This window comes from Rana temporaria, chromosome 4 (assembly GCF_905171775.1).
Source record: "Rana temporaria chromosome 4, aRanTem1.1, whole genome shotgun sequence".
In the NCBI taxonomy this organism is placed as follows: Eukaryota; Metazoa; Chordata; class Amphibia; order Anura; family Ranidae; genus Rana; species Rana temporaria.
The window spans coordinates 7545816-7567835 of NC_053492.1; the positions used below are offsets into that span (position 1 = coordinate 7545816).

The 22020-nt window shown below is 44.9% G+C and overlaps 1 protein-coding gene and 2 long non-coding RNA genes across 3 annotated transcripts in view; 2 read left to right on the forward strand and 1 right to left on the reverse strand.

Moving 5' to 3' along the window:
- Window positions 1–22020, reverse strand: part of LOC120935479 (oocyte zinc finger protein XlCOF6-like) — a 94024-nt gene that overhangs the window by 17508 nt on the left and 54496 nt on the right. The window lies entirely within an intron of this gene.
- LOC120935851 lies at window positions 1927–2942 on the forward strand. Its single transcript, XR_005748537.1, has 4 exons — window positions 1927–1974; window positions 2303–2382; window positions 2474–2681; window positions 2807–2942. It is a non-coding gene; the product is annotated as an uncharacterized LOC120935851 (long non-coding RNA).
- LOC120935849 lies at window positions 9691–16543 on the forward strand. The gene is made up of 3 exons (XR_005748535.1): window positions 9691–9730; window positions 9856–9970; window positions 16509–16543. It is a non-coding gene; the product is annotated as an uncharacterized LOC120935849 (long non-coding RNA).

Genomic DNA, 22020 nt, shown 5'->3' on the forward strand with positions numbered 1-22020 from the left:
TGCAGGTAATACTATTCTGCATGCCTCTAGTGGCCACCCGCAGTCGCTTGTAAAAAGTATACCCTACAGCCAATACATTAGACTAAAGAGGAATTGTGTCCTCAAGAATGATTATGAAATAGCTGCTAGAAACCTATACTGCCGTTTGAAGGATAGGGGTTACAGTCACAATATCCTGAAGAAGGCTTACAATCGAGCTGCGAGTATCGACCGCAGGGACTTGATTTTTCCCTCCCGAAAGGTTAACTCCCTGCAACCAATACGTCTGCTTACTCAATATTCTGCTTGCCATACACAGTTTAGGGAAATTTTGGATAGATATTGGCCATTATTATTGGCGGATAACACTGTCAACAAATTTATCAAGGATCGACCTGAAGTTACCTACCGCAGAGCACCATCTCTGCGGGACAAACTTGTTCGGAGTCATTATAATCCCTTAGAAAACTCTTCACACACAATTAATGGTACCTTCTCATGCAAGGGATGCCACATGTGTCCTTTTATTTTGAGTGGATCTACAGTCGTGTTGCCCGGCGGACGTACCCACACTATTCGGCATCGGGTCACATGCCAGACTGTCGGCGTGGTGTACCTGGCCAAATGCATGTGTGGGTGCTTCTACGTAGGCAAGACGAAGAGACCTTTCCACAAACGAATATCGGATCATATTGCTCCCATACGGAAAAAACAGTCTACCACTGCCATCAGTAGGCATGTGGGACATGAACACAATTTTGAGCCTAATATGGTTAAATTCACTGCCCTGGAACATGTGCCCACACACGTTAGGGGTGGGGGTATTGACCGCAGTCTTCTGCAACTTGAAACTAAATGGATACAAACTTTAAACGCCACCCATTACCCAGGACTGAATGAATATATCAGCTTTAAATCTTTCCTGTAAGGGCTACCTAGTCTGTATGTCCCAATCCCATCTTTTCCTGTGCTCCATCTTTGGGCTTGCCATGCCTTCATCGGGCGACTGCCTGAGTTGTTCCAGCATGGACTATATGATGCTTGTCATTCTGCATCCTCTGTCTGTTTTGTTTCACATTCCCTTCCCTTTGCTATTTGGTTCCAATTCCCTCTTTTCCCCTCTCCCTGGCTTCCTGTTTCTCCCCTCCCCCCCCCCTCTCTCCTTTTTCCCCCCTCTCTTCCTTTCCTCCCTTTCCACTATCCCCGCTATTTTGGCATTTTGCTAATGTGTATATATATGCATGGGATTCTATTTATATATATGATTGCCCCAGAAATGTTTGACCTTCAATTATATTTTTCTGCTTTATGAGTATTGTCCATTTATATGAACTTTGTTGTGAATCGCTCTGCTATTGTATATGTGCTTCTGCCACCCTGCCTATATCCATGTTGGTTTTTTTCAATGACCCTGCACCTTTCAGGTACGGGCCTTGACTTATCCTTTTTATTTTTATTTTTCCAAGTTGCAATTTCTTTGCCTATTGGACAATCCTATATCATCTGCAGGATTTATGATGCTGCTGCGTTTGTCTTTTCGCCTTTTGTCCCCCTCCATCTGGACACCCAAGGGCTTCACTTTGTGAGCCCGTTTTTGCCAGTGCTCTCTTTCCCCCTCCTGCTTGCTGATTCCCCTCCCCTTCCATCGGTGATTCGGCCACTCCCGGCTTTTGGACTTGGGTTTCTCTCCTTGTCTACGAGCCGCTCCGCTGTACGGCGGTGCCCCTCCCCCGGCGCGTTGTGATTGGCCGATTATTCGACCGTCCACGCCTTCCAACCCAGGGGTTGCTGGGGATTGTAGGCCTCCGGTCCAGCATCAGCTTGGGTGTCTGTGCACTGGCACTTTGTGTCCGCTCACGCCCGACCGCGCCTCCTATGACGCATGGACGTGTGGGAGGGGCTAAGGGATATATCTGGACTGTGTCTGGCTGTGGAGCGTCAGTGTGCTGTGCACTCCTGTGGAGCTAACTTATGCTGCTAAGACAGACGAACCAGGTACTCTCCCTATCATGCCTACCAGTTGCTTACTATACTAATTTGTTTCCTTTGCGTGTCTAAGTCTCTTGACTTGTTATTTTCTCAACTATTTCTTCTTTTTTCTTCCTGTTCTGGATTTTCTTTACTATGGAATAGTCTTCTTGCTGATGATCACTATATTTATTTTAAATATGATATAGAAACAAACTGTCTGTTTCATTTTACTTTTCTTTTATTTATTCCATATTTTTTCATTCTATTCATTTATTTTTCTTGCTTGATCTCTAACTGTTTTCTTTTTTATATTTTTTTATTATTTTTTTGGTTGACACAACATTTGGATCAGCTTGTCACAAATTTGACTAGCCTCCCGTCTCAAGCTAGGCATAAGCCTCCACAGATGCTATACCTGTATACCTAAGCACTGTGAGTGTACACTCTATCTTTACTCTTTATTAAATAAATATTTCCTTATGTACTTTACAATAGATATTGATATTACTACTCTTCTCCACAGTTGGCCACTTTGCTTCTGGGTGCCGCCCCCTGCCTCTCCGATGGTTGGGGACTGTGTGAATCTCATCTGCAGCGGTTTTTCACTTTTCCTGCCTAGGTTGTCCTTTTGGCTGTCAACTTGTGTCCATCTGGCCTGATTTTTCAGGCAGGTGATGGTATCAGGGTAATATACACCCTGTTGTTTGTTTACATCCACTACGGACCAGCAGGTGGGCATTATGTTGATATACACTGACAGAGCGACTTTATATACTCTATTTATTGTTTATGTATATTTAATATATCTGTGTATAAATCACTAATTGTCTTTCTTTTCTCTGTATGTTATTATCAGAATCCAAACTCTGATCTCAACCACCCCTGAAGAAGCCTAACCAGGCGAAATATATAGGGTTTACCAACCGGGTTGTGATCTCTGCTACAGTATTTATGTCTGTTATGGAAACCTTTTAACATTGTTATACCTGTCCAGGTTGTTTTGATTTATGAATTGGGCTCCGTTAGAGTCTAAGATATATCCTACAACCTGACGCTATATTTTTTTAAATAAACCATTAAAATTTATAGTACTTGTTCTATTTTTCTTTATGGGTTTCTGCTTGCACCGTTATAGTCCCGCCATTGTTCGACTTTCCCATATATAAATTTGGGATGAGGTGCTCTTGTCAATGATACTATTTTTCAGTCTAGACCAGCCAGATCCTATCCCTCTTTTTCCAAGACCCCTGATATCTCACCAAAGCCCCCAAAAGGGCTGATAAAAAAAAAAAAAAAAGGAATTGCAATAAATAATAAAAAAAAATGTAAAAAAAAATACAAAAAACACACTGACACTGTCCACCCCCCCCCCCCCCCCCGCCCCAGGGAAGGAAGCATTGTAAAAAAAAAAAAAAATTGTAAAAAATAAAAATGATAAAAAAAAAAATACTGACACATGTGCCACTGTCACATGAGATTTTAAAAAAGTATCGGTAATCGGTATCGGCGAGTACTTGATAAAAAGTATCGGTACTTGTACTCGGTCCTAAAAAAGTGGTATTGGGACAACCCTAGTTATAATAGTTTGCAGATGATCTGCTGGGGGAAAAAAAACACACAACTGAATACTAGGGATGAGCTTAGAGTTCGAGTCGAACTCATGTTCGACCCGAACAACGAACAATTAGGGGTGTTCGCGGCAAATTCGAAAAGCCGTGGAACACCCTGTTAAAGTCTATGGGAGAAAACTAAAGTGCTAATTTTAAAGGCTAATATGCAATTTATTGTGCTAAAAAGTGTTTGGGGACCTGGGTCCTGTCTCAGGGGACATGTATCAATGCAAAAAAAAGTTTTAAAAACTGCAGTTTTTTTCGGGAGCAGTGAATTTAATAATGCTAAAAGTGAAACAATTAAGTGAAATATTCCTTTAAATTTCGTACCTAGGGGGGTGTAAATTTAGCATGTGAAATAGCACATTTTTCCAGTACATAGAACTGTCCCTGCACAAAGTGTCATTTCTGAAAGGGAAAAAAGTCTTTTAAAACCGGACTTGCGGCTATAATGAATTGTCGGCTCTGGCAATTCAGAGAGAATTCATTCATTAAAAAAAATAGCGTGGGGGTCCCCCCAAATTTTATTACCAGGCCCTTCAGGTCTGGAATGGATATTAAGGGGAACCCCGCCGTCAACTTAAAAAAAAATGATGTGGGGTTCCCCCCAAATATCCATTCCAGACCCTTCAGGTCTGGTGTGGATTTTAAGGGGAACTCCACCCCAAATAAAAAGAAATGGAGTGGAGTTCCCCCAAAAATTCACACCAGACCCCTTATCCGAGCACGTTAACCTGGCCAGCCGCAGAAAAGAGGGGGGGACAGAGTGCGGCCCCCCCCTCTCCTGAACCGTACCAGGTCACATGCCCTCAACATGGGGAGGATGTCCCCATGTTGATTACCACCGCTGGATTATTTTTCTTTTTTTTTTATTAATAAAGGACTTTTTTCTACGGTGTGTGTGTGTGTTTTTTTCAAACTATTTACACTTCCTTCGTGAAATGGTAGGGGTACAATGTACCCCATTACCAATTCACATAGGGGGGGGCAGGATCTGGGGGTCCCCTTTGTTAAAGGGGTCTTCCAGATTCTGATAAGCCCCCCGCCCGCAGACCCCCACAACCACCGGGCAAGGGTTGTGGGCATGAGGCCCTTGTCCCCATCAACATGGGGACATCCTCCCCATGTTGAGGGCATGTGGCCTTGTACGGTTCAGGAGAGGGGGGCCGCACTCTGTCCCCCCCTCTTTTCTGCGGCCGGCCAGGTTAACGTGCTCGGATAAGGGGTCTGGTGTGAATTTTTGGGGGAACTCCACGCCATTTTTTTTTAATTTGGGGTGGACTTCCCCTTAAAATCCACACCAGACCTGAAGGGTCTGGAATGGATATTTGGGGAGAACCCCACGTTATTTTTTTTTAAAATTGACGGCTGGATTCCCCTTAATATCCATTCCAGACCTGAAGGGCCGGTGTGGATTTTAAGGGGAACTCCACCCCAAATTAAAAAAAATGGCGTGGAGTTCCCCCAAACAGGACCCAGGTCCCCAAACACTTTTTAGGACAATAACTTGCATACTAGCCTTTAAAATTAGCGCTTTAGATTTCAAACGTTCGAGTCCCATAGACTTTAACAGGGTTCTAAAGTTCACACGGACATTTGGTGTGTTCGCAAGTTCTGGTGCGAACCGAACAGGGGGGTGTTCGGCTCATCCCTACTGAATACTAATAAGCTGCAGGAAATCTGATAAGAAAAAGGAGGGGGTTGAAAAGAAGCAGATATCTGACAGCTCAATAGCACCCAACCCAGCCCCCTTCCTTTTTTCAGCAAATCTCTTGCAGCTTTCTAGCACACCACCCCCTTCCCTTTTTTTCAGCAGATCTCCTGCAGCCTATTAGCATTTATTTCCTATTCTGAGAATAAAATGGTGGTGGATTTTCTTTTCCTTTATTTCATTTTATTTGAATTGTGTGTTCATGTGCCACCCACCAGAACATTATAACTACCCACCAGAACATTTTGACCACCCACCACAATATTAGGACAACCCACCAGAACATTAGGACCATCCACTAGAACATTATACCCACCCGCAGAACATTAGGACCACCCACAAGAACATTAAGACCACCCAACAGAACACTATAGCTACCCACCAGAACATAATGATCACCCCTCTAATATTGAGTAGGTCCCCCTTTTGCTGTCATCAAGGCATGGACTCCACCAGACAAAGCATCACACTGCCTCCTCTGGCTTGTCTTCTTCCTATACTGCATTCTGGTGCCATCTCTTCCCCAGGTAAGTGACGCACACACACCCACCCAATAGAAAAGAATACTTCATTCATCAGACCAGGCCACCTTCTTCCATTTCTCTGCGCTGCGGTTCTGAGGCTCATGGGACCATTGTAGGCGCTTTCAACTATGAACATGAGTCAGCATGTACAACCTGACCAATCTGCTACACAGCTCCATACACAACAAACTGCAATGAACATTGCTTTTTTGCTTTCAACTAATCAAAACTTTAAGGACAACATGTTCACTTGCTGCCTAATATATCCCACCCACTTCCAAATACCATTGTAGTGAGATAATCAATGTTATTCACTTCACCTGTCAGTGGTCAGAATGTTATGGCTGATTGGTGTACAGTACATACACACCAAGCACAAGGCCATGTTCTCAGGGCTGCAGTCTCTCTGAGCTCCACAAGGTGGTGATCTTACTTCTACCCAGACAGCCAATCTCTATGGAATACAGACAGGAAGTGATGTCACATACAGACTGAAATTTCCAGGTGAGAGGTGAGTTGGGAAGAAGTAGAGACGAGGAGACATTGGTGGAAGTGGCAGCAGGGGAGGTAATAAGATCTTATTTTCTATTTACACCCAGTAACCCCGTCATGTCCATCCTCTTCCTCGATAGTCACTGTGACGTCTTTTATCTCCAGCAGATGATGATACACACATACAGAGCTTTTTTTCTCAGAAAATAGGTGCAGGAACTCAACCACGACCCCGTTCAGATTTCACAAACAGTAGAAGGGTCTTAAAGGGGAATTAAATACCAGGATTGTATTACATACAGAATGCAGAGTTCAGGTGGTTACACACAGAGTGCAGAGCTGTCACTTGTAAACACAGAAACCAGACTCCTGTGTTTACAAGTGATTGTGGTGAGCGGGCACCAAAGGGTCTGAGCCAGAGGTGGCGGAACTGAGTTCCCCCTGAAAAAAAGCCCTGCACACATATATAGTGTGGAAACCTAGATTAACCCCTTCAGGGTCAGAACATTTCCCCGCGTACATGGCGGGAACATTCTGGCCCAGATTCACAGAGAGTGGGCGCACATTACGCCGATGTAGCGCAAATAATGTATGCTACGCCAACGCAACGCAGAGAGGCAAGCATGGAATTCACCAAGCCAGTGCTCCCAACGCTGCGCTGGGTTTCGAAGGCATACGCCGGCGTAGGTGGAAGTGGGCGTGAGCCATGCAAATGAGGCGTGACCCCAAGCAAATGATGGGCCGAGCGCCAGACAGATACGTATGACAAACTGCGCATTCCCCGAGACGTGGACGCATCCCCCTGCGCATGCTCACAACCACGTCGGAACAACTGCCTAAACTACGCCGGATCACTGCGTACGGCGTGAACGTAAACTACGCCCAGCCAGACACACATCCAACGTAAAATACGCCGGCTTGTGTTCCCTGGTGCAGACCTTTGCATGTCTGCTGCTGGGTTACACCTCCTTTATGGGGAATAACTTTACGCCGGACGTACAACTTACGCGCACTGCATCGGGCGCACGTATGTTCGTGAATCGCCGTATTTCACTCATTTGCATATTTGAATGGCTAATCAATGGGAGCGCCACCATGCGTCCAGCCTAAATGTGCGCCCACCCTACGCCGGCGTAGGCAAGTTACATCGGCAGGATGAAGCCTGTTTTTAGGCGCATCTTAGTTTGTGGGTCCAGCGCACAGATACAACGGCGCACATTTGCACTTACGTCGACGTATCTTGTTATACGTCGGCGTAAGTGCTTTGTGAATCTGGGCCTCTCTCTTTATTTTGGAGATAAATTCTAGTAATATGTTCCTTTAAACAAACATCACTGACAATAAATAGACAAAGCAATGACCATCCTGACCATACATGGCCTACAAAGGGCAATTATTACACTACATAGGCAGCCAATGGATAATCATTACAACATGCAGCCAACACAATGAGAAAACCAGCTCAGAGGGTTCAGAGTCCTCAAAGATTTACAAACACTAAATAGTCCAAACTGAATGTGTTCCCATTGGGGGAGTAGTTGTTAAATGTACAGCAACCCTCCTATTACCCCCTCACATCCACACCCTATTATTGTGTGACCAATACCATCCAAATAATTCTTACTTTCATTGCCCAAAGTTATCCATCTAAAAGGAGACCTGTATAGATCAAATGACGCCACCAATGAGGATGGAGGAGGACCGGAGTCACATGACTGAGAAGATACTAAACCTCACCCTGGAGATCATCTACCTGCTGACCGGAGAGGTGAGGAGGATCCTGGGAGCTTACATGAAATCATTGTTTTCGCTATTAATAAAAGAGGAGGATTCTGGGATTCTAACATGATATTCCTATTGGTTCCTCAATACAGAGATTTCCTCTTGTGAAGTCAGGTGATCATATGACCATCACAGTGCCTCCATGTGACTCCCTAAAACCTGAGAGACACAACATGGAGAAGATTCTAGAAGTCACCAAGAAGATGATGGAGCTGCTGACAGGAGAGGTGAGCGGTGCCGGGAATTCTGGGACATTATCCAGTAACAGACAAGGGATGTGTCTGGATGGTGACTGTATCATTGTGTGTGTCAGGTTCCTATAAGGTGTCAGGATGTCACTGTCTATTTCTCCATGGAGGAGTGGGAGTATTTAGAAGGACACAAGGATCTCTACAAGGACGTCATGATGGAGAATCAGCCGCCCCTCATATCACCGGGTAAGAGGAGACTTTTAACTAGATTCAGAGAGACTTAGGCTGGCGTATCAGTAGATATGCCAGCCTAAGTCTGAATGTGCGCCCGCGCTAATTTAAGCGTATTCTGGTAACCCGATACGCTTAAATTAGGCTCCGATACGAGCGGCGTAAGTGTCTTACACCCTCGTATCCTAAAGTGTAATTTTTAGGCTGACCGCTAGGTGGCGCTTCCATTGCGGTCGGCGTAGAATATGTAAATCACTACTTACGCCTATTCACGAACGTACGCCCGGCCGCCGCAGTACAGATACGCCTAAAGTTAAAGATGCCCCCTAGGTGGCGTAGCCAATGTTAAAGTATGGCCGCCGTTCCCGCTTCGAAATTCGAAAATTTTACGTTGTTTGCGTAAGTCGTCCGTGAATAGGGATTTGGGTCGTTTACGTCCACGTCAAAATCAATAGGCCCGTGCGGCGGACTTAGCCGCAATGCACACTGGGAAATGTAGGCGTACGGCGCATGCGCAGTTGCAAAAAAACGTCAATCACGTCGGGTCAAGCCTAATTATCATAAAACACGCCCCCTCAGCCAAATTTTAATTAGGCGCCCTTACGCCCGCCCGCTTTAGGCTATGCCGCCGTAACTTAGCAGGCAAGTACATTGTGAATCATGTACTTGCCTCGCTAACTTACGGCGGCGTAGCCTAAATGCCTTAAGCTACGCCGCCGCAAGTATGCGCTCGCCATCCTGAATCTAGCTATTTATTGTAAAGGAGAGAGCAGTACGGAGGCTCCACCTAGATCCCCCATCATCTGATAAACACATAGAAACAATGTATTCAGTCAGTGTGTGTGTTTCCTACAGATGGATCCAGTAATGGGAACCCACCAGAGAGGTGTCCTCGTCCTCTGTATTCCCGGGATTCCACACAGGAAGGTCACACCATCCCCCACCATCATCAGGTAGATGAGGAACAATTATAGCTAGTTCTGATTTATACACAGCATGTTTGTTACAATGAATGTTTTATTATATATTCAGAGTGGAAATCTCAGGGATGATAATATTGTTGTTAAAGAAGAGTATAAAGAGAAGGATGAGGAGTATGGAGTGATGGAGGAGTTATCAGAAGGACACAAGGATATGATGGAGCCACCTAATACCAGGAACCCACCAGAGAGATGTCCCCGTCCTCTGTATTCCCGGGATTCCACACAGGAAGGTCACACCATCTCTCACTGTTACAAGGTTGGTGGGACGGAGCATCTAGAACATGGACTTGTGGTGACAATATGTAGATATGTTGTGGTGATGTCACCATAATTAAAGCTTATGTTGTACAAATGTTATTGTTGATTTTGCTCTTGGTTTAGGGTGAAGAGCTAATAGATATCAAAGTTGATCTTAAGGCAGAAGAGAGGTATTTGAGGGATGATCAGCAGTCTGAAGAGGTGGATGGAATAATAAGGACATCAAAGATCAGTACAGGTGATTATCTTTTGTTACACCCTGTGACGAACCCTTGTCCTCAACAGAACTTTTCCCATAAATGCTTCCTTTGTCCAGAACCAGCACTATCCAAGACTCTTTAACCCACCCAGTCACCAGCCAACACCAGTCCTGGGAACAAGACATAAAGTCGGGGGCTTTGTATGAGACAATAACTATGATTTACCTCCATCCCTAGTATTTTGGAAAATGAGAGAAGTTGTGGGACATTATATGAAGCAGCACTACTAAGTTGAATGAACCAATCAATGTAAACATTGTTTAATTAGTGCAAAAGGCATACATATATTGTAACATAGTAAGAAATACTCCAGTCTTGGAGTACATCAGGAATAGCCTCTTTATTTGAGATCTCAAACAAATATATACACAATGATAACAATACAAACTGTAACCAGAAACCTAATTAACATGAGCTAATTACTAATCCTTTAGACAGCCTAGGTGACTCAGAGGCATGACCTTTAGGACAGACTTGCCGTCTTTTAGCTCAGAAGACACAATCAACATTATCATAAATAGAAACATAAAAAACCTTGTCACAATAGCAGAGTTAATTAACACAAACAACAATGAGTGAAAGACTTATGCCGCGTACAAAAGATAATTTTTCGGCATGAAAAAACAACGTTTTTTAAAACGTCATTTAAAATGATCGTGTGTGGGCTTCACATCGTTTTTCGGCTTCTGAAAAACAACAAAAAAAAAAATTCGAACATGCTGCATTTTTTCATGTCGTTTTTTAAAATTTTGTTTTTCGTGTTGTAAAAAATGGTCGTGTGTGGGCTAAAACGACGTTAAAAACCCGTGCATGCTCAGAAGCGAGTTATGAGACCGGAGCGCTCGTTCTGGTAAAACTACCATTCATAATGGAGTAAGCACATTCATCACGCTGTAACAGATAAAAAAGCACGAATCGTCTTTTACTAACAAGTAACCAGCTAAAAGCAGCCAAAAGGCGAATAGAACTTCCCCTTTAGAGTGCCGTCATACGTGTTGTACGTCACCGCGCTTTGTTCATCATTTTTCAAAAACAATGGTGTGTGGGCAACATCGTTTTTAATGATGAAGTTGGAAAAACTTCGTTTTTTGGACATGCTGAAAAATGACATTTTTTTTCATGCCGAAAAACGTGTACGCGGCATTGGAGCCGGTTCACACAGAGGAGACCTGGGATCCGACTTGAAGTCTCCCCAAGTCGTGCGGTTGAGAAAATCAATGGAAGTGAATGGAGCCATCTTAATACACACTACTGAAGTCGCTTCGACTTCAGAAAAGGTTCCTGTACTACTTCAATCCGACTTCTAGGCAACTTGTACCCATAGATTTCAATGGAAGTTGCCTCAGAAGTCTGATCACTGTCTTAACTGAAGCAACAATACAGGAAGATAGCATACATTTCTCAGGCAAACCCCTCCCTCCCCTTCCCTCACACAGAGCTGATTGTTGTTTGATTGGCCACTGGAAAGCCTCTTGTCCTGGAGGCGACTTGAAGTTGCCTTGTACTGTCCTGGAGGCGACTTGAAGTTGCCTTGTAAGTTGTCTGATGATTCATACTCAAGTCGTGTCCAAGTTGCCTCCCAAAGTCATGCTGGAAGTCGTGTTGCCCCTGTGTGAACCGGCTCTTAGATCCCACACTAGCCTTATTTACAATAAACAATTTACAATAGCAGACAACAGACAGACAGGTGACTGGAGTTGACGACATCAGCATCTTCTATTAGCCCCAACATTATGAATCAGTCACTATTAATAATATGGCATATACAGGGTTCCCAGAGTTTTGGGGGGACATGGACTTGAATCTAAAGTAACATTACTTCAAGGTCCCCAAACATACACCTCGCAAAGAGCATTAGAAAGGAGTCACTGCTCCAGGTGGATCTTGTGGGCAATTAGGAACCTCTCAGGAGACCAAGGTGCTGGCAATGCACAAGGCAAATGAAGAGAATTTTGGGAGAAAATGGACAGCCGCACTCCAGATAAACTTCGGAAAGTTGTCTTTATTCGGTAAAAGTGAGCATACACAGCAAGACACAGCCACAGAAAGGGACAGCTGACATGTTTTGCACTACGTTAGTGCTTAACCATGACTAAGCACTAACGTAGTGCGAAACATGTCGGCTGTCTCCCAAAATTCTCGCAAAGAGCATTGTTCCCTTAGAATCTAGGGCCCATAATCAGAAGGCAAGAGGCTAGCCTTCAGTCCTCTCCAAAAGCCTCTGTCCCGGCTAGGTCTGTCACACACCCATTTTCCCCCAGCTGGACATTTTATATCTGATGATGTGATTGGAGCACAAACTTTTACATGGTGATAATAATGTGATAACATCCTCAAACTTTGGAACCTTAAACAGAAAGTGATAATGAGGGAGGAGTCAATGACCCAATGATGGTGGTCTTCAGGATCCGTCCAGTCTTCATCTTGGTTGTAGAGATGGGCAGAACTCCTGAACAGGGGAAAAGTTCTAACCCGAACGGCGAAGGCCATTAAAGTCTATGGGAGCCAAACAGGAAAAATCAAAAGTGCCCATTTTGTAGGCACTTGGCCATAAAAGGGGTATGTGGATCTGGGTACTGCCCTGGGGGACATTTATAAATGATTTTTTTTTAAACAATTGTTTTTTCAGGAACAGTGATTTTAATGATGCTTAAAGTGCAATAATAAAAATGAAAAATTACTTTTAAATTATTGGGGTGATCCACAAAAGGGATACGCCGGCGTATCTACTGTTACGCCGTCGTATCCCTGTTTCTATCTATGGAACTGATCCACAGAATCAGTTTACCATAGATAGGCAGAAGATCCGACATGTGTAATTGAATTACACTGTCGGATCTTAAGGATGCAATTCTAGGCCGGCCGCTAGGTGGCGAGGCCATTGTGGCCGGCCTAGAATATGCAAATGAACACTTACGGCGATCCACGAACGTTCCGACGGGCCCGTCGTGCTAAATTTACGTTGTTTACGTCGAGTTACGCCGCGTAAAAATAGGGCTGAGTCCTATTTGACTAAGCCCTATTAAGTATGGCCGTTGTTCCCGCGTCGAAATTTTCAACTCTACGTCGTTTGCGTAAGACGTTCGTGAATGGCGCTGGACGCCATTTACGTTAACGTCTAAGCAAATGACGTCGGAGCGACGTCAGTTAGCGCAGTAAGTTACCCGACGGAGCATGCGCAGTACGTCCAGCGCGGGAGCGCGCCTACTTTAAATGGGAATCGCCCATTTGTATTAGGAACGCCTTGCGCCGGACGGAGTTAAGTTACACCGCCGCAAATTTCCAGGTAAGTGCTTTGTGGATCGGCACCTAACTTGGGAGATTTGCGGCAGTGTAACTTAACTCTGAAAAGTTAAGTTGCGCTCGGCGGCTGTGGATCTGGCCCATTGTGCCTGGGGGTCCCCTTAGTCTGTAAATGTATATTGTGCAGACACATAAAGTGAAGAGACTATCCCGCGTCTCTCTCACTAAGTAAAGTGAGTGATCACTGTGACAAATATAAATAAAAAATGATAGAAAAAAATAAAAAAATTAGGGAAAAAGAGCTTATTGAACATTGATCATAGTCTCTCTGTGAATTAAAGGGGTTGTAAAGGAATTTTTTTTTCTTCATAATAAGCATCCTTTACCTGCAGACATTCCTCTTTTCACTTCCTCATTGTTCATTTTTGCTCAGAAGTTGCTCTATTTCTTCTCTGTTCTGTTCACTTCCTGCTTGTCTGATTGTTACTCACCACCGTGAAGGGAGGCTTTACTGTGGTGGTCAGTGACGTGCTCGCCCCCTCCTGGGAACTACATCTTTCTACGTGTTAGAGACTTCAAGGAGGTGTGAATTACTGGGCGTGCCGCAATGCATACTAGGAAATGTAGTTCTTACATGAATGAGCGCCGCAAACCAGGAAGTGAATGAGAGAACAGAAACTAGAACGCCGGAGGTGATATAGATGAAGGAATTTAATAGGTATTTACTCGTTTTAACAGAATCATTACACTATTCTGTCTGTCTACCTTGCAGACATTAGTTTTAGGCAAAAAAAATGTTTCCTTTACAACTCCTTTAAGTAAAAAATATTTATAAATGTTGTAGAAGGAGGGCTGATAGACCCTACACTGTGTTCAATCCACACTGAAATTTCCAAAACAGAAACAGAATTTCAGAAGGAAGTTTCAAAAATGTAGATTCCTCACACCCAGAGTCCACGATACCGTCAGAAGTATCCGACCCAAGTGTCCACAGAAAAATTTATGGCCTGGAACAGAGGTTCATACAATCTGGTACCTAGTGGTGGAGGATCCCTTTCATAATCTATATCACTCCTTTTTTTTTTATTCCTGGCCAGAGGGCCTGGTTATTGTTGAACACAATGACCACTTCTTTCACTCTCCCCTCCATTATCCCTTTCCCCCACTTTTTTTTATTTAAGCCTATGTTTGTCACTTTTTGTCTTTTTTTGTTTGTGCACGTTTTGTCTCACTGTGTGACTATTAGGGTGCCGGTCCTCGGGCCAGCCCTGAAAGTCTTGGGAGTGGGTGGACATGGCCTTCTGGCTTAGTTCACCTGCTCTCATGGGGTCTCCCTTCGGATGTAAATCCATCAGCATTCACGCCGCCTGCTGACCCGAAAATAATAAAAATGCTCCTCGCTCGTTGACAGCTGCCCGTTAAATGCGTCCTCCGTCATTTGACAGTTCTTATATAGGTAAGGATGCACCGCCCTCTTGTGACATCACAGACCATTCATGCTAGGTCGGTGATGTCATGAGACAACCAGGTGATGTCGCTGGGTGGCCTCGTCCCTTCCTTATGTGAGAACTGTCAAACAGCGGAGGAGGCGGTCAGCAGTCTATGAAATCGAAGAGGGTTTTTTTCTGTTCTCTTTCAGGTGAGGTGGGCGGCAATGGATTTACATCAGTGGATTTTTATTTAATAAAGGATTTGTCAAAAACTGTCTGTGTTTTTATTACTATTTTGGTGAATGGGTAGGTACCCATATTCATTTACATAGGGGGGGCGGGATCTGATTAGCCCCCTGCCCGCAGACCTCCACAACCACCGCCCAGCGTTGTGGGAATAAGACCCTTGTCAGGCTACATGCTCTGATATGGGTCTGGTATGGACTGGGGGGACCCCCACACCAATTTTTATTTTCCTGGCAATTTTCTTTAATTCAGCTGTTAGCGGGGAAGCTCATTGACATCTGATGATCATCTGGTGCTAAGGACACTGCGGTCAGTTTCCCGGTCCCATTCATTAACAACTAGCTTTTACTGTGGCCTGATTGGGCAATGCTTTGCCCAATCAGGGCGTTTGGCAGGGCAGACACCCTGCAAATTTGGGTGTTACCCAAACAGGGCGAACAGCCAATGTTTGCCCAGAACTCATGCTCGGGCCGAACAGTTTGCCCAACACTACTTACGGTAATTGTTTTCCCCCATCCCAAAGCACCTTGTCCCCCATCCTCACTCTCACTTTCACTCTCTGACCTCTGGTGGGGTTTAGCCCCGCTGTAATTCATGACTAAATCATGGACTAAATAAGGAAGTGCAGGACTTCTTGTGTTGAGAAGATGGCAATGAGTGATAGAGGGGGTGGAGACACTCGTCCTATAATCCCCTCATCACTGTCACTCCTTTAAAAGACAGTTCTTGTTGTTTCCTCACTCTCTGACGAAGGTCCATGAATAAAGAAATGAACTGGTAGGAGATCAGAGGACCCATTTACTAGTTAGCAAAGACTATCTAAAAACTAAGGAAAATTAACTTTGAAAGCACACAGGTAAATAGTGTAAAAAAATGAAGGGTTTTTATTTTAGAAAAGCTGTAAAAACAATTATACGTATAAAAAGATGCAGAAAAATTATACCTATAAAAAGATTCGCTCTACATGTTTATTGTTTATTGTTTATTGCTTGTATAGCGTAGAATCACCCGAAGGTATCGAAACGCTTCCAGACCTTAACAATTCACAACAGGACCGAGTGTTACAGGCATGTTACGCACAGAGCGAATATTTTCTGCTTCTGGACCCACACCGTGGTTCACCCACTCCACATCTGTATTTCCAAACTATTTATTCTTTTTGGATACTTATTAATGTACTTTTTGGGTCTTGCAGACACTATTGTCAGTGTTGGAAGTGCTATGATAACCTATGTGTGGGCCATTTAATAACAGTGGTATAACAATTTTATACGTATAATTGTTTTTACAACTTTTCTAAAATAAAAACCCTTAATGTTTTTACACTATTTACTTGTGTGCTTTCAAAGTCCATTTTCCTTCGTTTTTAGATAGTCTTTGCATATTAGCGGGAGGTTGGCACACCATTACTGCTGTATCTACAGTGTCACCCTGTGAAGATACAAGTAAAAATGTATTTCTTTAAACCATTTACTAGTTACCTTGAGGGTGGGATTGTAAGATCCTCAGAGACAAAGCTGCCTGATGTGGGCGGAGTCCTGGTTTAGGAGAACCAATCAGCTCATGTCTAGTAATAATCTTTTTATTTATATTTTAGTAGATGGACGGGAGATGAGGAAAACCTCAGAGGATTGTCTCACTTTGTCTCCAGACTGTAAAGTAGAAGATGAGGACATCACACAGTATAGTCCAGGAGAAAACCCGACTACCTCAAATGTCCATCCGGCACCACACAGTGTAGATGAACCATCATATTCCTCTTATCCTAAGGAACCTCAGACTGTGAGGGAAGGTGCCGGACCATCGTATTCCTCTTATCCTGAGGAACCTCAGACTGTGAGGGACGGTGCCGTCCTTCCAACAGAGAAGAGCTTTTCCTGTACTGAGTGTGGGAAGTGTTTCCGTTTTGAATCTAATCTTAATGTGCATAAAAGAACTCACACAGGGGAGAAGCCGTATTCCTGTCCTCAGTGCGGGAAATGTTTTTCACACAAGTCAAATTTTTACATACATCAGAGATCTCACACGGGGGAAAAGCCTCATTCCTGTCCTGAGTGTGGGAAATGTTTTTCACAGAAGTCACATCTTTCCATACATCAGAGATCTCACACGGGGGAGAAGCCGTATTCCTGTGCTGAGTGTGGGAAACGTTTTTTACAAAAGTCTGATCTTAACAGACATCAGAGATCTCACACGGGGGAAAAGCTGCATTGCTGTCCTGAGTGCAGGAAATGTTTTTCAATGAAGTCCCATCTTTACAGACATCAGCGATCGCACACGGGGGAAAAGCCTTATTTCTGTCCTGAGTGTGGAAAATGTTTTTCAGACAGGTCCGGTCTTTACAAACATCGGAGATCTCACACGGAGGAGAAGCCGTATTCCTGTTCTGAGTGTGGGAAATGTTTTTCACAGAAGTACAATCTTTCCAGACATCAGAGATCTCACATGAGGGAGAAGCCGTATTCCTGTCCTGAGTGAGGGAATTGTTCCTCACTGAAGTCCTGTCTTCCTGTACATCAGGGATCCCACACAACCCTCGAGGTGTATTAGTGCCTTGAGTGCGGGAAATGTCTTGTATATGAATGTTGCTGGACATCACAGCTCTCATGTGGGGAAGAAGCACACCCTGATATACACCTCAGATATACTCCATGGCTGATCTTCATCATGTAAGAAACAGTTCATAAGGAGATCAGAGATCACCAAAGACATGGATGAAGTGTTGTACCGTGTTGGCCATTGATAGCAGCATAAAAATAAAAATTAAGTCATTGGCTGAGTACATTTTGTGGTGTAAGATTTCACAAACGCTTATGCTGCGTACACACGATCGTTTTTCGGCATGAAAAAAAATGTCATTTTTCAGCATGTCCAAACGTAGTTTTTCCAACTTCATCATTAGATGTTGCCCACACACCATCGTTTTTGAAAAATGATGAACAAAGCGCGGTGACGTACAACACGTACGACGGCACTCTAAAGGGGAAGTTCTATTCGCCTTTGGGCGGCTTTTAGCTGATTCCGTGTTAGTAAAAGACAATTTGCGCTTTTTTGTCTGTTACAGCGTGATGAATGTGCTTACTCCATTATGAATGGTAGTTTTACCAGAACAAGCGCTCCCATCTCATAACTTGCTTCTGGGCATGCGCGGGTTTAAAACGTCGTTTTTGCCCACACGCGATCATTTTTTACAACACGAAAAACAACATTTCAGAAGCCAAGAAAATATGTGAAGCCCACAAACGATCATTTTAAATGACGTTTTAAAAAACGTTTTTTTTTCATGACGAAAAATGATCACGTGTACGCGGCATTAGAGTTAGGGCCACTGATAAGGCAGTACAAGCAGCCCTCCCGTACTGGTCTTGGGCCCCATCGGATTCACAGGGGGCCAGGGCAGCTCTAATGCTCATTTATGGACTGCCGGTGCAGTTGTTTTAAACTGAACACCATTGCTCCCACTAGCCAACTCGAGGACTGAAATTACATTTACCTGGACCCCTCTATCAAACTGAGGTGACAGCTTAGGAGCAGTGGTGGGTGCACATGAGGGCGAAGGGCACACAAGAATTTTCATGAAGGAAAAAAATATATTTTATTCTAGTTCTCTCTCTAGTTTATTCTATGAAAACTAAGACTAACTTTCTTTGAACTCCTGGGTTAGGTTAATGATACAATGCCTGGGAAGGACTATTTTTTGAGATAAAGAGCCACCATTGACTCCCGGTAAATACACCTGGATGACAGGGAGACCTCAAATAAGCTGAAGGATTCTCAAAGTAGACACAATTTCTTCTCACATAGACAGGACAAAAGTGCAAACAAACATATTTGCCCAGGTGAAGAAAAGTCATTATCCTTGGACAGTTTAGGCCCCTTTCACAGGGACGGATAGAATGGTGCTTTCAGCTGCAGATTTTACCGCAGCTAGAAGCACACAATGCTTTCCTATGACACCTTTCACACACTGCATTTAGCTGCGGTTTTGTGCGAATAGAATTGAATGCGTCCAGGTGCGATCTCGTGCAGCTATCGGCACATAACCGCAGGTAATCGCAGTGCACTGTGTTAGCTGCGTTTGGTATGAATCTTGAGGAGGAACTCCACGCCAAATTTAAAATAAAAAAAACGGCATGGGTTCCCCCTCCAAGCGCATATCAGGCCCTTGGGTCTGCTACGGATTTTAAGGGGAACCCCCCATACGCTGAAAAAACGGCTTGGGGGTTCCCCCCAAAATCCATACCAGACTCTTCTCCAAGCACGCAGCCCGGTCGGTCAGGAAAGGGGGTGGGGACAAGTGAGCGCCCTCCTCCTTAACTGTACCAGGCCGCATGCCCTCAATGTGGGGGGTAGGTGCAGCCTCCCCACCCCAACACACCCTGTCCCCTTGTTGATGAGGACAGGGCATCTTCCGGACAACCCTGGCCGTTGGTTGTCGGAGTCTGCGGGCAGGGAGCTTATCAGAATCCGGGAGCCCCCTTTAATAAGGGGGCCCCCCACCCTAGTTGAATGAGTATAGGGTACATCATACCCCTACCCATTCACCTGGAGGAAAAAGAAATTACAAAAAAAACACTACACAGGTTTTATAAAGTAATTTATTAGACAGCTCTGGGGGTCTTCTTGCAACTTCTCCGCTCTTTCGGGGGGCGTTCTGTCGGGGGCCCCCGCTTTCTTCTTTAAGCTCTTTTACTAGCGGGGGCCCCGGTCTTCACCGCTGTTTTGTTCTGTTCTGCCGAAGCCCCTGCGTTCTTCTTTAAGCTCTTTTACTAGTGGGGGCCCCGGTCTTCTTTGCCGTCTTCTCTGTTCTATTCTGCCGGGGTCCCAGTCTTCTTCGCCGTCTTTTATGTTCTCTTCTGCCGGGGGGAACGGTCTATACCGCCGTCTTGTTCTGTTCTGCTGGGGCCCCCGCTGTCTTCTTGCAGCTCTTTTACCAGGGGGGGGGGGGCCGGTCTTCTGTCATATTCTCCTTCTTCCTTCTGCCGGGCTTCTCCGCTGTCTTCTTGCAGCTCTTTTACCAGCAGGGGCCCGGTCTTCTGTCGCCTTCTTTCTTCTTCGATGTTGAAATGTCGCTTCCTCCGGCTGTAATGCCGGGTGCACGGCGCGCACTGATTTATATAGGCCTCTTATGACGTCACAGACCCATCATGCTCCAGGTGGTGACGACATAAGGGGGCGGATATCACCCGGTGACCTCTGAGCGTAGTGGGAGAACCCAAGGTCAACCCCCTGGAATGAAGACTGCAGACATGCGAGGAATATGCCTTTCTGCCCAGGCCAGGATGTGATTCACCTCTTTGAGCATCCGGACTTCTGGTGCCTCCTTGGTGATTGATATAGGCCATGGCTGTAGCATTGTCGGACTGAATCCAAACAGGCCAACCCTGCAGTCTGTAAGAACAGACTCTGAGGGCCAAATGAATTGCCCAAATCTTCAAAATGTTGATGTGGAGGAGCTTTTCTGCTCCGGACCACTTCCCTGGGCAGATGCCTCTTCCAGAACTGCCCCCAGCCATGAAGACTGGTGTCTGTGGTTACCAATTTACAGGTAACCTGAGTGAAGGAATTTCCTTTTGACATATTTTGGGGGAGCAACCACCAATTGAGGCTCTGGCGAACCTTTGGAGATAAGATCATAGGAAGGTCCAGGGCCAGAACATCTTTGTTCCAAGTGGACAGAATTCTGCCCTGTAAAGGCTTTGAGTGAAACTGGGCGTAAGGGACAGCCTCAAAAGAGGCTACCATCTTTCCCAATAACTTCATGCATAGACGGATGGAAGGCCTTCTTTTTGTCTTTATCACTCTGACCAAGTCTCCTATGGCTTTTGCCTTTGGCTTGGAAGTAATACCTTGCTTTGGGATGTGTCTATAATCATACCCAAATACTCCAGCCTTTTTTGAAGCTGCAAGGAGGATTTTCCCACTGTGCTGTTCACATTGTGGCCCAAGCGTGCAGCGGACTGATCTATGATCAACAAATCGTCCAGATAGGCTGTTATTCCTATGCCCCTAGCCTTGCCAGGGCCGGGGCCAGTATTTTTGGGAACACTCGAGGTGCCATAGCCAGCCCAAAAGGAAGTGCCACAAACTGAAATTGGCGTTGATCCACCGCAAACCTTAGAATTCTTTGGTGAGTGGGAAATATTGGCACATGTAGATATGCATCTCTGATGTCTATTGATGCCAGGAATTCTCCTCCCTGAAGGGTGAAAACAACGGACAGACTCCATGTGAAAGGAGTGAATGTTCAGAAACTGATTCAGGCTTTTCAAATCTAGGATAGGTCTGACATTCCCGTTTGGCTTTGGAACCGTGAAAAGGTTTGAGTAGAACCCTTATCCCTTATACTCTGGGGCTAACTCCATGATTACCCCTTGGAACAAACAAAGGCCTTATTTTTTGTGGATCTTTGGCAACTCTTGATCTCAGAAAACGGGATGGTGGAAGTTCTCTGAATTCCAGCTTGTAGGCTGAGGACACTGTGGAGATGACCCACTTGTCCCAAACTTCTTTCCGCCAGGCATTTTCAAATTGCAGCATCCTTCCCCTTAATTGGCCGAGCGGAGGAATCCATTCATAGGGACATTTTGGGGTTCAGTTTTAAGATTTTCTGCCCTTGGACCTGGAAGTTAGCTCCCAGCCTCAGGGTAACTAACAGGAGAACCCCTCTGACCCTGACATTGAGTAGCCAGAATGTGGTAACCGACTTAGAGGTCAGCAAAGAGGATTTCTGTATCGAGCAACTGCGAGATGCCACCCTCATGAGAGCCAGGGAAAACGTTAAGATGTTGGATGGGGAACTGGTGGATCTTAATTTGGTGGTGTCTTTCCCCTACATGGCCATTAAAAACAATTTATTGTATCGAGTGATAAAACATGGAGAGGACGCGGTAGAACAGCTACTGGTCCCCCAAACCCTTCCAAAGGGTGGTGCTAGACCTGGTCCATGGTCACATAATGGGGGTCCCATCTTGGTATCGAAAAAAACAGCGAGAGAATCGTCCAGAGATTTTTCTGGCCCGGATTGCATGCAGATGTCAAGGAGTACTGCGAATCGTGCCCCGCGTGCCAAATATCGGCACCGTCGCCCCATTTTTGCAGCCCCCTTG